Source organism: Nerophis ophidion, linkage group LG21, assembly GCF_033978795.1.
Source record: "Nerophis ophidion isolate RoL-2023_Sa linkage group LG21, RoL_Noph_v1.0, whole genome shotgun sequence".
Lineage (NCBI taxonomy): Eukaryota > Metazoa > Chordata > Actinopteri > Syngnathiformes > Syngnathidae > Nerophis > Nerophis ophidion.
In genome coordinates this window covers 16,607,792-16,625,006 of record NC_084631.1, presented here as the reverse complement: position 1 = coordinate 16,625,006, position 17,215 = coordinate 16,607,792, and positions in this window count along the sequence as shown.

The window sequence follows — 17,215 nt, the reverse complement described above, 5'->3', positions numbered from 1 at the left end:
TAGATGCTCACTGTTGTTGCTTTTTTTTGATTGCTAAGCTGAACTCACATGTTCAAAACGCCACAGCCTGTATTTCCATTGGGCATCTCAGCTAAAACAGTTGATCTCATCCCCAGAACCCTTTATAGATGTCTGAAAATCAGATCATTTATGCCAAGGGTCCCCAAACTTTTTGACTCGGGGGCCGCATTAGGTTAAAACAATTTGGCCAGGGGCCGGGCTGTATATCCATCCATCCATCCATTTCTACCGCTTATTCCCTTTAGGAGTGCCGGGCTGTATATATATATATATATATATATATATATATATATATATATATATGTATATATATATATATATATATATATATATACATACATACATATACATATATATATATATATATATATATATATATATATATATATATATATATATATATATATATATATGTATATATATATATATATATATATATATATATATATATATATATATATATATATATATATATATATATATACATTTTCTACCGCTTATTCCCTTTTGGGGTCGCGGGGAGCACTGGTGCCCATCTCAGCTATAATCGGTGTACACCCTGGACAAGTCGCCACCTCATCGCGGGGCCAACACAGATAGACAGACAACATTCACTCTTACATTCACACACTAGGGACCATTTAGTGTTGCCAATCGACCTATCCCCAGGTGCATGTCTTTTGAAGTGGGAGGAAGCCGGAGTACACGGAGGGAACCCACGCAGTCACGGGGAGAACATGCAAACTCCACACAGAAACATCCCGAGCCTGGGATTGAACCTAGGACTGCAGGACCTTCGTATTGTGAGGCAGACACAATAACCCCTCTGCCACCGTGAAGCCCATGTTCAAACTCATAATCTTCATTTTTTTTTTAAATTAATAACTAACTTAGAATTAGTTGGGAGAGGGCATGTTCACCACTGTGTTACATCACCTTTTCTTTTAACAACACTCAATAAACGTTTGGGAACTGAGGAAACTAATTGTTGAAGCTTTGAAAGTGGAATTTTTTCCCACTCTTGTTTTATGTAGAGCTTCAGTTGTTCAACAGTCCAAGGTCTCCACTGTCGTATTTTACGCTTCATAATGCGCCACACATTTTCAATGGGAAACAGGTCTAGACTGCAGGCGGGCCAGGAAAATACCCAAACTCTTTTTTTACGAAGCCACGCTGTTGTAACACTTGTCTTGCTGAAATAAGCAGGGGCGTCCATGATAATGTTGCTTGGATGATAAAATATGTTGCTCCAACACCTGTATGGAGCATTCAGCATTAATGGTTCCTTCACAGATGTGTAAGTTACTCATGCCTTGGGCCCTAATACACCCCCATACCATCACAGATGCTGGCTTTTGAAATTTGCGCCTATAACAATCCCAATGGTTATTTTCCTATTTGTTCTCCAGGACACCACATCCTCTGTTTGCAAATATAATTTGAAATGTGGACTCATCAGACCACAGAACACCTTTCCACTTTGCATCAGTCCATCTTAGATGAGCTAGGGCCCAGCAAAGCCCACGGCGTTCCTTGGTGTTGTTGATAAATGGCTTTGGCTTTGCATAGAAGAGTTTCTATTGCACTTACAGATGTAGCGACCAACTGTCGTTACTGACAGTGGTTTTATAAAATGTTCCTGAGCCCATGTGGTGATATCCTTTACACACTGATGTCTGTTTTTGGTGCAGTACCGCCTGAGGGATCAACAGTCCGTAATATCATCGCTTACGTGCAGTGATTTCTCCAAATTCTCTGAACCTTTTGATGATTTTACGGACCGTAGATGGTAAAATCCCTAAATTCTTTGCAATAACTCGTTGAGAAATGTTGTTCTAAAACTGTTCGACAATTTGCTTACAAATTGGTGACCCTCGCCCCATCCTTGTTTGTGAATTACTTAGCATTTCATGGAAGCTGCTTTTATACACAATCATGGCACCCACCTGTTCCCAATTAGCCTGCACACCTGTGGAATGTTCCAAATAAGTGTTTAATGAGCATTCCTCAACTTTTTCAGTGTTTATTGCCACTTTCCCAACTTCTTTGTCATGTGTTGCTGGCATCAAATTCCAAAGTTAATGATTAATGATTTGAATATCAAATATGTTGTCTTTGTAGCATATTCAACTGAATATGGGTTGAAAATTATTTACAAATCATTGTATTCTGTTTATATTTACATCTAACACAGTTTCCCAACTCATATGGAAATGGGGTTTGAAGGTATATTTTTTATATATTTTTTCCCATGTAATAATAATAAACATAATAATATGATTGTTTAACTGTGTAACCAAGTGTATCAAAATTTCTTCCTGTAGAAAATATTAATGAACTTTTATTAGACTTTTTAATTAACTAATTAACTAACAAAAACATTAATGCTTTTGTATTAGATTTTTTAATTAACTAATTAAATGTTGTCTATATTTTAAGTATTTTATATTTATTTTGTGGGTGTCCAATATTTTAGATGATGGGTGTCTATAAATTTTTTCACCGATTGCCGCATTGTGAAAATTCAAAAAATATAGGGAGCATTTTGTTGTATATATATATATATATATATATATATATATATATATATATATATATATAAATATATATATATATATATATATTTTTTTATTTTTTATTTTTTTTTTTATGCTAAAAACATAACAGCTCTTTCTCATATATAATATTATTCGACAATACATAACTTCTAACATTTTAGCAGACACATTGAGTGTATTTGCACAAAGTATCGGATTGGATTCAGTGATACTAGACTGAATTTCAATTAATGTCGGATCAGAAAGAGAATCAGTGGTATGGCACAGCACTGCTTTGAATATGTGTTGAAAATTATTTGCAAATCATTTTATTCCGTTTATATTTACATCCAACACAGTTTCCCAACTTATATGGAAACGTGGTTTGTATAGTTCTCCTGGCAAACTCCAAACCCAGACTAGTACATCAGATTGCCAGATGGAAAAGCGTGATTCCACTGCTCTGGCGTCCAGTGGTGACGTGCTTTACACCACTGCATCCCACGCTTCGCATTGGACTTTGTGATGTTGGACTTAGATGCAGCTGCCCGGCCATGGAAACCCATTCCATGAAGCTCTTTGCATACTGCACTGCAAAAAGTCAGTGTTCAAAAACAAAAAAAAAACAAAAAAAATAGGGGTGATTTATTTGAACTAAGCAAATTTATCTGCCAATAGAACAACAAGATGTGGCTTGTCAAGACTTTCCAAAACAAGCAAAATTCAATGAACCCCAAAATACCTTAAAATAAGAATATTCTCACTAATAAAAGAAGTGCACTTTTCTTGGTAGAAAAAAAATTAGACTTTTTTGCTCAATATGTTGAAAAATATTCTTAAATTAAGTAAATTCTAGCCCCATTATCTTGACATAATGATATGCGCTCGGCATTACATTTCTTGAACCAAAACTAATTTATTGTTCCTAATGGAAAGGCAACAAAGCAACCGCTTGTTACTCTCGGGGTCTCCTAGCCGCTCAGTTAAATCATATGACCTAAAGAAGCATTTTCCCATCGACAACATGACTCTTTCAGTTAATTAGTGCACATATATACAGCCCGGCCCCCAGCCAAATGTATTTATTTTTGTTGTAATTTTGAAGAATGTATCTGAATGTGCATGAACTATTTCTGTTCCAAATAGTGTGAAATGTAACATGTCAAATGTTTAAATATCAACTGTCAGTTTATTGTACTACTATGCGAGTACATGTTTGCTATTGTTTCATTGAAACTAAAACAGCAAAGTCCATTTGGCTGTCATCTGTTTTAATTATGAGACACGTTTCTGTCAAAATCATGATTTTTTTTCATGCCTGAAATAAAAAATTATTACTTTAAAAAAAGTAATTTAACACTTGTGAGTGTTGATGACACAGACTTTGCAACAGTTGGTATTCTAGTTTGAAGTCATACTAAAGACCATAAAAATGGGACGCTTTACCTCCCTGCTTGACACTCAGCATTAACGGTTTGAATTGGGGGTTAAATCACCATAAATGATTCCCGGGCGCGGCACCGCTGCTGCCCACTGCTCCCCTCACCTCCCAGGGGGTGATCAAGGGTGATGGGTCGAATGCAGAGAATAATTTTGCCACACCTAGTGTGTGTGTGACAATCATTGGTACTTTAACTTTAATGTCTTACTGAGATCATTTAGGACCAAAACCCTTAAAACAAAAGACTCGAACATATAATCTGCTTCGTGAGAAGAATGATCTTGGGGCGGTATAGCTCAATTGGTAGAGTGGCTGTGCCAGCAACTTAAGGTTTGCAGGTTCGATCCCCGCTTCCACCATCCTAGTCATTGCCATTGTGTCCTTGGGCAAGACACTTTACCCACATGCTCCCAGTGCCACCCACACTGGTTTAAATGTAAATTAAATATTGGGTTTCACTATGTAAAGCGCTTTGAGTCACTACAAAAAAAGCGCTATAAAAATATAATTCACACATTATCTGACAAAAAATAAGCAAATATCACCCTTGTTTGAGATATTTTATTTTACTTAGATTTCATTTTTTGCAGTGTGTACGTGGGCTAATTGGAAGGTCACATGAAGTTTGGAGCTCTTTAGAAAGTCTTTGCACTCAGCGCTTTCAGCATCCGCTGACCCCTCTCTGTCAGTTTATGTTGCCTACCAATTCGTGGCTGAGTTACTCTGGTTCCCGTTCTCTTCCATTTTCTTATAATAAAGTTGACAGTTGACTTTGGAATATTTAGGAGCTAGGAAATTTCACGACTGGATTTGTTTCTCAAGTGATATCCTATGACAGTTCCATGCTGGAAATCACTGAGCTCCTGAGAGCAGCCGATTCTTTCACAAATGTTTGTGAAAACAGTCTCCACGTCTTAGTGCTTGATTGTATACACCTGTGGCCAAGTGATTAGAACACCTGATTCTCCTCATTTGGATGGGTGACCAAATACTTTTGGCAATATAGTGTATGTACACACACACACACACACACACGCACACACACACACACACACACACATGTTAAAGTGTCCAAAGTATGTAGTTCTTTACTAAAATAGAGTCTTTTGTAGGCTAGAAATATGTATTCAAGTTTACATCGATTCTTATGGGGAACTGCTTTACTTTGCAGTATTTCGCCTTAATGGTAAAATCAAGGTGAGGCTTTAATACTAAATAACTGTTAAGCCTGATTTTTGGTGGCCTATCATAATTGCGCACTTATTGAGCCCCAATATCAGTGTTTCTGTCAAACAAGGTCAGATTAATGTCATTGTGTTGTTCCCTCAGTAAACTACTTAATTGATTTATTTTCTTGCCACTAATGTATTTGTTTTGTCTTATTGAAAAAAAAGTACAGTAAAAGTTGCAAAGGAGGCCGTTTAGCTCGACACTCTTTGACCACAAGATGGCAGTAGAACTCAACATAATTGTGGTCTGGTTGCAGTTTGAGCAGGTCTGTGAGCATCATATCAAATGATTGTGAATTTGCATTTCAGTTTTGAAAGACAAATCCAAATTGATATGCTGCCTTGCAAGAGAAATGCATATGCAGATAAATGTTCTCTTTGTGGGTGTGTTTTTTTTTCAACCTAAGGTGGGTAGTGCAGCCAACAAATGTACTGTGACTGTCATATATGATACTAGAATATAAGTGTTAAAAAAAATAAACAAAAACTGGTACTCAAGTCCTGAGTATCTGGTGAGTAGCTTCGGATTCATTTAGTAGCTATATTTTAATGTATTAGCAGTGTATTTAGTGTGTGTGTGTGCGTGCGTGCAAGTGTGTGTGTGCGTGCGTGTGCGTGTGTGCGTGCGAGGGAGAGAGAGAGAGAGAGAGAGAGAGAGAGAGAGAGAGAGAGAGAGAGAGAGAAGAGAAAACATAGAGTGACTGCTCCAGCATTTACAAACCCCGTTTCCATATGAGTTGGGAAACTGTGTTTGATGTAAATATAAACAGAATACAATGATTTTCAAATCGTTTTCAACCCATATTCAGTTGAATACGCTACAAAGACGACATATTTGATGTTCGAACTGATAAACTTTTTTTTTTTTTTTGCAAATAATCATTAACTTTAGAATTTGATGCCAGCAACACGTGACAAAGAAGTTGGGAAAGGTGGCAATAAATACTGATAAAGTTGAGAAATACTCATCAAACACTTATTGGGAACTTGCCACGGGTGTGCAGGCTAATTGGGAACGGGTGGGTGCCATGATTGGGTATAAATGCAGCTTCCATGAAATGCTAAGTAATTCACAAACAAGGATGGGGTGAGGGTCACCAACTTGTAAGCAAATTGTCTAACAGTTTTAGAACATTTCTCAACGAGCTATTGCAAGGAATTTAGGGATTTTTACCATCTACGGTCCGTAAAATCATCAAAAGGTACAGAGAATCTGGAGAAATCACTGCACGTAAGCGATGATATTATGGAACGTTGATCCATCAGGCGGTACTGCATCAAAAATTGGACATCAGTGTGTAAAGGATATCACCACATGGGCTCAGGAACACTTCATAAAACCACTGTCAGTAACTACAGTTGGTCGCTACATCTGTAAGTGCAAGTTAAAACTCTGCTATGCATAGCAAAACCCATTTATCAACAACACCAAGGAACACCGCCGGCTTCCCTGGGCCCGAGCTCATCTAAGATGGACTGATGCAAAGTGGAAAAGTGTTCTATGGTCTGACGAGTCCACATTTCAAATTAAATTTGGAAATTGTGGACGTGGTGTCCTCCGGAACAAAGAGGAAAATAACCATCCCGATTGTTATATGCGCAAAGTTCAAAAGCCAACATCTGTGATGGTGTCAGGGTGTATTAGTGCCCAAAGCATGGGTAACTTACACATCTGTGAAGGCACCATTAGTGCTGAATGGTCCATACAGGTTTTGGAGCAACATATGTTGTCATCCAAGCAACGTTATCATGGACGCCCCTGCTTATTTCAGCAAGACAATGCCAAGCCACGTGTTACAACAGCGTGGTTTCGTAGTAAAAGAGTGTGGGTACTTTCTTGGCCCGCCTGCAGTCCAGACCTGTTTCCCATCGAAAATGTGTGACGCATTATGAAGCGTAAAATACGACAGCAGAGACCCCGGACTGTTGAACGACTGAAGCTCGACATAAAACAAGAATGGGAAAGAATTCCACTTTCAAAGCTTCAACAATTAGTTTCCTCAGTTCCCAAACGTAATTTAACACCGTGGTGAACATGCCCTTTCCCAACTACTTTGGCACATGTTGCAGCCATAAAATTCTAAGTTAATTATTATTTGCAAAAAAAAAATAATGTTTATGAGTTTGAACATCAAATATCTTGTCTTTGTAGTGCATTCAATTGAATATGGGTTGAAAAGGATTTGCAAATCATTGTATTCCGTTTATATTTACATTTAACACAATTCCCAACTCATATGGAACAGGGGTTTGTACTACACTACAAAATATGATCTTATAACAGTAAAAAAAACATAAATGATAAAAACAATCTACCGCAACATGTTTTCATTGTTTAGAAGTGGGATTAATGTAGGATGAAATGTGAACATTCCTATTGACACAGATGATAACACATGATATAAATGTTGTTTTCCCGTTTTTTCAAAGTAATCATTTACTCGTTTGACATCATCCCAGCAAGCACAAGACATTGATACAACGTTGATTGTACATACGTGTCTTTTAAAACTGACTTTGAAACAATGTTGCGATATAGTTGTATTTGTAAATGGAGACGTTGATGACTAACGTGGGACCCGCGTTGTTGGTTGGGAAATGATCAAATTTCAGTAGTCAAAATCAACGTCACAACCAGATATTGAATAAATTGTTGAGATCCGCTTTTTGGATCCTCCACATATTATTGTTTATTGTTCCATTTTTATTTTCACTCTCCATATGATCCTATTATTTCCTGTTTAAGTCGGTCACCATGGTTACTCATCAGTTCACCTGCTGCTCACGCCCCGCACACCTGCTACAGATAATCACCGTCACTTTATAAGCCGTCCTCTTTTGTTTGTTCAGCCTGGGTTCATAATTTACTTTCACGCAACAAGTTACGCCTGCACTCTACATTGTATGTATATTCTCGCTAGCTTTTCACGCTCAGCCATTTGTTTATTCCAGCTCTCATGCTGTATGTTTTGTTTTTCTCTTTAATGTGTCTATGTGCCAGTTTAGTTCTCATTTTTGTATATCCTAGCTTTTATGCTAGCGTCTTTGGTTTGCCTTTTTATTAGCACCAGTGTTTTGTTTCATAGATCATTTTTGTTAAATAAATTGTTTATATTCTTACCTTTGCTGTGTTCACTTGACGCATCCTCGAGGGAATCGAACCCGGCATCACAATGCCGAACAGGCGTAACATAAATGTCGTCAAAAATTCCTTTGCTTCAATGTTGTATTTGTGTTGTTGAATTTTGGTTAGGAAATGACCACATTTCAATGGTCACATCAACGTCACAACCTGATTTTGAATTCATGTTGTATAAAAAGTATTTTGTTTCAATGTTATATTTTTGTTGTTGAATTTTGGTTTGGAAATGACTAAATTTCAATTGTCGAATCCACATCACAACCTGACATTGAATAAATATGGTCATAAATTATTTTTTTTCAATGTTGTATTCGTGTTGTTGAATTTAAGTTAGGAAATGACCAAATTTCAATCGTCAAATCGACGTCAGAACCTTACATTGAATAAATGTTGTCAAAAAGTATTTTGTTTCAATGTTATATTTGTGATGTTGAAATTGGGTTGGGAATTGACCAAATTTCATTGTTTAAATCAACATCACAAACTTACATTGAGTAAACGTTGTCAAAAAGCATTTTGTTTCAATGTTGTATTTGTGTTGTTGAATTTTGTTTAGAAAATGACCAAATTTCAATCGTCAAATCAACGTCACAACCTGACATTGAATACGTGTTGGATAAAAAGTAATTGGTTTCAGTGTTAAATTTGTGTTGTTGAATTTTGGTTAGGAAATGACCAAATTTCAATAGTCAAGTCAACGTCAGAATCTGACGTTGAATAAATGTCGTCAATAGTATTTTGTTTCAATGTTTTATTTGTGTTGTAGAATTTTGGTTAGGAAATGACCAAATTTCAATGTTTAAATCAACGTCACAACCTTACATTGAATAAATGTTGTCAAAAAGTATTTTGTTTCAATGTTGTATTTGCGTTTTGAGAATTTTGGTTACGAAATGACCAAATTTCAATGTTTAAATCAACGTCACAACATTACATTGAATAAATGTTGTCAAAAAGTATTTTGTTTCAATGTTATATTTGTGATGTTGAATTTGGGTTGGGAATTAAACAAATTTCATTGTTTAAATCAACATCACAAACTTACATTGAATAAACGTTGTCAAAAAGCATTTTGTTTCAATGTTGTATTTGTGTTGTCGAATTTTGGTTAGAGAATGACCAAATTTCAATGTTTAAATCAACGTCACAACCTTACATTGATTAAATGTTGTCAAAAAGTATTTGGTTTCAATGTTATATTTGTGTTGTTGACTTTGGGTTAGGAAATGACTAAATTTCAATCGTCAAATCAAAGTCACAACCTGACGTTGAATAAATGTCTTCAATGTTATATTTGTGTTGTTGAATTTTGGTTAGGAAATGAACAAATTTCAATGGTCAATTCAACGTCACAACTTTACATTAAATAAACTTTGTCAAAAAGTATTTTGTTTCAATGTTATATTTGTGTTTTTGAATTTTGGTTAGGAAATGAGTAAATTTCAATCATCAAATCAATGTCACAATCTGACACTGAATAAATGTCGTCAAAAATGATTTTGTTTCAATGTTGTATTTGTATTTTAGAATTTTGGTTAGGAAATGACCACATTTCCACACGACAGTTAGAAGGAAGTTCAAATAAAACAAAAGTCATCGTCATGAACCCACTAGCTGCCGAAGTCAGCTCTCCAATCAGCTTAACAGATTCAATAAATCCATGGTGACATCTTGGTGAATTTACGAAACTGAAACAATACGAGAAGAATGTCATTGTAAGTTAATGATAGACATACACTTGTAAACGTGTAATGCTAGCGACGCTAGCTTGATTTCATTACGATAGCACGTACGAATATGCATGAAAACTCCTATCACTTTTGAGACAATTTTAGTAAGTATGAATTGTTGTAGTTATTTTGTAAAACTTACAAACCTTGCCTCAAGTGATGAATGGAAAATCCTTTCAAACATAAATGCTATTGATGAATTGTACACACAACAGGATGAACTTGCTTTTCAAGGCTCGAAACTTGTCCAACACATATTTTCAGTGTCTCTGTTGGTGTATTATGAAAACTATTTGTTGTATACAAAACATTATCGTCGTTAGTGAAGGAAAATCCATAAATTATCCACACCGTTTTATCAACAACACGCCAACACGCCGGATCAAATTAAACAATGGATGTTCGCTCACTTTCTGAAAACTCAACGCCAAGAAAACGGAATGGCTGATTATCGGTCCTGCTAGACACCGACACTTATTTAGTAGTACCACGTTAACACTTGACAACCAAACAATTACACAAGGCGACTTGGTAAAGAATTTGAGTCACACATCAAGAATGTTACTAAAACTGCCTTCTTTCATCGCCGTAATATCGCTAAAATGTATTCCATTTTGTCCACTAGTGACTCCGAGATCATTATTCATGCGCTCGTTACGTCTCGTCTCAATTACTGTAACCTATTATTTTCGGGTCTCCCAATGTCTAGCAATAAAATATCACAGTTGGTAAAAAAATGCTGCTGCTAGACTTTTGAAAAGAACATGAAAGTTTGATCATAGTACGCCTATACTTGCTCACCTGCTCACCTGCAGTGGTTTCCTGTGCACTTAAGATGTAACTTTAATTTTTTCCTACTTACGTATAGAGTACTACACGGTCTAGCTCCGTCCTATCTGGCCAATTGAATTGTACCATATGTCCCAGCAAGAAATCTGCGTTCAAAGAACTCTGGCTTATTAGTGATTCCCAGAGTCCAAAAAAAGTCTGCGGGCTATAGAGCGTTTACTATTCGGGCTCCGATACTCTGGAATGCCATTTTCAAAGTTTGTTGATGTCGAACCCCAAGATGCAGAGAATGAGGGAGGCGTTTTGCAGGAAAACATGATTTATTTCAAATACTAAGAAAAAAACAAACAAAGGGTTCTAACAAAAAGCACGCACGTGGGCGGATAACAAACAAACGGCTTAGCGTGGAAGCTAACAGGTATCTAGCAGGAAACAGAAGTCGTACTTGTAAAATGAAAGAACAAACTGGAAACAGGGAACAAAAAACAGTAAGCTACAAACATCAAACGAATATAGCTTACCGCTACGCTGCAAATACAGGACAAGGTACGCCACGACAGGAGCGATAATATATGACAAGAGCGACAATAAGTGACATTGACAAATCAATAATCCAGCACTGACAGAAGGAACAAAGCAGGTAAAATTGGAGTGGGCTGATTGACCCCAGGTGTGGCCAGGTGCCAATCAGCCCCAACTGAAGGGAAACAAAGCACTCGGGGAGACGAACAGGAAGCTGAATCAAAATAAGAGTGCTGACAGGAACCAAGGACAGGAAATATTAAACACACAGGAGGAAAAACTAAAACACAAACAAACTGTCAGTGGCAAGCCTGACAGCCCTCCCTAAGTTAGAGATGCTACCTCAGTAGAAGCATTTAAGTCCCATCCTAAAACTCCTTTGTATACTCTGGTCTTTATTTAGACCCCCTTTTTAGACCAGTTGATCTGCCGTTTCTTTTCTTTTCTACTCTGCCCCCCTCTCCCTTGTGGAAGGGGGCGCACAGGTCCGGTGGCCATGGATGAAGTGCTGGCTGTCCAGAGTCGGGACCTGGCGTGGACCGCCCGCCTCTGCATCGGTTGGGGACATCTCTGCGCTGCTGACCCGTCTCCGCTCGGGATGGTCTGGACTCTCACTATTATGTTAGCTCCACTCTGGACTGGACTCTCATATTATTAAATTAGATCCACTATGGACTGGACTCTCACTTGTATGTTAAATCCACTATGGACTGGACTCTCACACTATTACGTTAGATCCACTATGGACTGAACTCTCATACTATTAAGTTAGATCCATTATGGACTTGACTCTCACTACTATGTTAGATCCACTATGGACTGGACTCTCACAACGTTAGATCCACTATGGACTGGACTCTCATACTATTAAGTTAGATGGACTGAACTCTCATTTTTATGTAAGATCCACTATGGACTGGACTCCCACTATTATGTCAGATTCACTATTGACTGGACTTTCACAACATTATGCTCGACCCACTCGACGTCCATTGCATCCGATCTCCCCTAGAGACCGGAGGCATAGTCATTCACATTGACATCCCACTGGGATGTGAGTTTTTCCTAGCCCTTGTGTGGGATATAAACCGAGGATTTTGTTGTAGTTTGTTCAGCCCCCTGAGACACTTGTGGTTTAGAGCTATATAAATAAACATTTATTAATTGATCGATTGATTGATAAGCCGCAGGGTTCAAAGCGTATGAAAAAAGTAAAAATAATACATGCCATTTATGAAAGATTATAATTCCTGGTAAGGTTTTATTTTAGTAAGATAGGACAACAAATGTGTCAATAGTGTGACCATTTTTTTTTTTATAAGTAATCAAATCAATTTACATATATATTTTACAGTTAATTTTTATTTGGAGGATGCGGGAAGAACTGTGGATTACATCGGACTGTCTACCCCGCAGTTTTGAGGACCAGTCATAGACAATTTAGAGTGAAAAGCAAATTGTATTTTCACCCGCATACAAAACATTCTAACTCAGATTGTTTCCCTGGCTTCGAGACTCTCCCAAAGGACGGTGCTGTGAAGACACAACAAACTCCCTTCTTGTCTCTCATGGACACACACCTGTTGTCGTTGACTTTGGACTAGCGACTGCAATACATCAAGGCCGCGGAACAGAGACACACTACGGGCTTACACACACACATCCACAAAAATATACGCCACACATACACACCCCATCCTCCCCCCCAACCCAACGCCTCGACGCAAATCCCGTAGGGGTGATGAATGGATGGTCAGTGCCTGAGAGCTGCGGCCTACCACCATGACCTTGAACTACCTTCCATCTGTTGCTAGATATCTCGAGATGTATGTTGTAAAATGTATATGTGCTTTGCTATGGAGGTTTTTTTCCCAACTCCAGACTGGGCCCCCTTAGGAGCCCAGTCTAGATTGTATTTGTTTACTCATCCTTCCCCAGCGTACCTTTTATCCATCTTTTATGGGGCGCCCTATGGCGACTCATCAGCGTTTTTGTTCTGTAACCCTGTACACTGTTTGTTTGTCTAATCTTGAACAGACAATAAAGACCTATGCTATCCTATCCTATCCTATCGTATTTATCCTGCTTTTTTTTACATTGTATTTCCTGGGGAGGCAATTGGAAATGCTTGTACGTTTTGCATATCGTTGCTGGAGTGCAACATTGCACATCTGGAAAGAGATAATTAACTCGATAAAAACGCACACTAGGAGGACCTTTGCTATTCAACCTCCAAATGCAAAGGAACAACTCACTGAATGGAAGTTAATTTAGAGCAGAGTGCTGTCAGTTAATTATGGGAAAAGTCCAATTTTCTCCAAGAGAATGTCACATGTGAGGATTACAGGGCACTGGCATTAATTAGTATGTGTGCAGGCAGGGAATATGGAATATGGAATATGGAATATGGAATATGACCGTCGCCAGAAGGAAGGATTTCCATGAATGATATTTGAGTAAATTAAATGCTTTCTTGACTTTTGCGTGAAGTTCAGGAGAGCAAAAGAGGGGAGAACTTGCACATAAATATGCAGTATGAGCACTCCCAGCCCTCAAGTCTCCTCTCCATTTTCCAGAATTTTGTTTTGGACAAGGGAGATCCTGTGATGCAGTGCCAGTGCTACTCCGGCTGCTCAAATATTTGGGCTCCGAAGCGGCCAAGTTGACTCAGCTTGGAACATGGCTTTCCCAGAGCTTTGATAAGGTGCCTGTGTTAAGCCCGGCCTTCCAGGCAAGGCTGCACAGTAAGTCTCTTGTGCGTCTCTCCGTCTTGTGTCCGTCGGGTTCCGGAACAGACAGCCCGGAGTTAAGGGCCAGACGACCGCAAGGGAGAGCGAGAGCATCCTCGACGGACGTGCGTCAGGACTTTTGCTATTCTGAGACGCTGACTGGCAGAGATTAATTTTATGTGGTTCAAGCTGAGATACTAAAAGTCACGGCGGGTCTCTTGAAAGTGTTTGGGAAATAGTTTGGACTGCAATGAGGTTATGTTTTAGTTCCAAACCCTAACCTGCATTCCATTCCAAATCCCTGCTGCTTACTAAAGACTATGGACTGCTTTTCTCTTTATTTGGATGCTAAAAACACCAAAAATGTAATCTGTTGCCTGTCATTTTTTCCTAGAATTTGATTTCACCGTGTACTGGAATCATGGGGCTCAAATGGTTGAGGGTTCTTGGTTCGATTCCAGCTTCCGCCCTCCTAGTCACGGCCGTGGTTGTCATTGGGCAAGAGACTTGACCCACCTTTCCCCCAGTGCCGCTCACACCGGTGTATGAATGTGAATGAATGTTTGGTGGCAGTCGGAGGAGCCAAAGGCGCAAATTGGCAGCCATGCTTCCGTCAAATGTAGCTTACCACCATCAGCGTGTGAGTGTGAAATGCATGAATGATGTGTTCTCAGTTCTTTGTAAAGCGCTTTGAGTGTCAAGTAAAGCTGTATATGAATGCAATTCATTATTCTTATTATTCTTATTATAACAGTGTCTTTCGGACTATATAAGGCGCATTGCCGATGAGCGGATCTAGTCTTTTCATACAAAAGGCGCACCAGATTATAGAGCATTAAAGGAGTCATATTGTTATTATTATTTTTCTAAATTTAAAAAATTCCCTTGCGGTCTACACAACATATAATGGTGTTTTGTTGGTCAAAATGTTGCAGAAATTATGTTTTACAGATCTGACCGTCGCTTCAGGATGCGCCGTTTTGTGGGCGAGTTTATTTACGTGGCTCACCTTCGGCAGCGTCTTTTTCCCGTCAGCTTTGTTGTAGCGGTGTAGCGTAGAAGTGGAAGGAGTGCCAAAAGATGGAGCTAACTGTTTTAATGACATTCAGACTTTACTTGAATCAATAACGGAGCAGCATCTTCTCATCCGTGGCTCTCTAGTGAAATAACAACGGAACTCTCTTATAACTAAAGTTCCTTGGGTGAATAATATAAACTCACTACAACGGTATGTTTTAGCGCGTTCATGGCGACTTTACTGACGGATATATATTATATTAGAAATGTCGACAGCAGAGGATTAATGTCACATAAGAAGAAGATAGAGATTAAGATTAAGTTTATCGACGAAGGAGTCACCATAAACTACAAAGGCGGGTACACGCAAATTTACAGCACTTATGCAGATCCCAAATACAGATCAGCAGGTACCAGAAGGTAAGAAAAGTTGCTTTTGCATAATATTGAGAAATAAAACGCCAGATAATGTCTTACCTTATACACAAACCATAATGATACTTCTATGTTTACGCACAGTACAATCCATCTAGCTTACCAAAGTCGTACTAAAACATTTTGATAGATTTTGGAGTGCCGTGTATAACGTTCTATATTTTCAATGGAACATATTCAATTTTGGTGTTGTTTACTTGAGTCATATTGCAGTCTACACATATATGTATTATGTGTGACTGCCATCACCCCTATATTAGTGTCCCTTCACTGGCTCCCTGTGCGTTATCGAATCAATTTTAAACTCCTTCTATTTGCTTTTAAATGTCTAAACAACCTCGCGCCAACTTATCTCTCTGACCTCCTTCAGCCTTACCGCCCCACCTGATCCCTAAGATCAGCCGATCAGCTGCTACTGACGGTCCCTGACACAAGGCTGAAGCTTCGAGGTGACAGAGCTTTCGCTGCTGCTGCTCCCAAGCTCTGGAATGACCTACCTCTGAGTGTTAGACAAGCCTCCTCTCTTCCTGTTTTTAAATCTCTCTTAAAAACATACTTTTATTCCTTGGCTTTTAACACTAAGTGATATCCATCCTGCAATGGTGCCCCATTATACACCTGCTGTGAACCTGTTTTTATGTTTTTATGTTTTATTTATTTATTTATTTTTTATCATGTTCTGTTTGTGTTGTGTTGTTTGTTCGGTCCTTGTATTATTTTTTTACCTGTCCATTGTACAGCACTTTGGCTACCCCTGTGGTAAATTTTAAATGCGCTTTATAAATAAAGTTGATTTGATTCGATTTGATTTGATCTACTGGTCACACTTATCATTACACCATGCACCAAATAAAATAGCTTGAGCTGCTTCACCAAGTTGGCCATGTTTTTTGATGATGTATTTCTTTAATTCAATAAATACCACCCATTTCCTCTCATCGTTGGTCTTCTCACTCACTCTATTTGGTCCAATTGTTTGGAAAAAGTGAGTGTTGTGGTCAAATCTTTGTCTCACATGTCCTACACCGACTAGCATTAGAGAGGTTTTGTAACCCAAATGTTTGCTCGAACAATTAGACGTAAATTAAAAATAAACACATCTATTCAGGGCAAGTAGTGTACATATTGTGCAAAAGCCTAAAATTAAAAATAAAAACTACATTTTTCTGACTATAAGGCGCTCTTAAAATCCTCTCATTTTCTCCAAACTCAACAGTGGGCCTTTTTAACCTTATGTACGTGGGAGCCTTACGGAATTTATTTGGTTGTACTTACTGCCCTCGAAGCTGGTTTATTTGGCACATGGTGAAATGATAAATGTGAACAATAGATGGCAGTCACACACAAGAGATATGTGTAGACTGCAATATGACTCATGTAAACAACACCAACATTGTATATGTACCATTTAACATATAGAACATTACACACAGCACTCAAAAATCTATCAACATGTTTTAGTATGACTTTGGTAAGCTATGAAGCCGCACCGCTTTAAAGATTATACTGTGCTTCAACATACAAGTATTATTGTGGTGTGTTTATAAGGTAAGACATATTATCTTGCATTTTGTTTTGCAATAATATGCAAAAACAACTTTTATTACCTTCTGGTACCTGCTA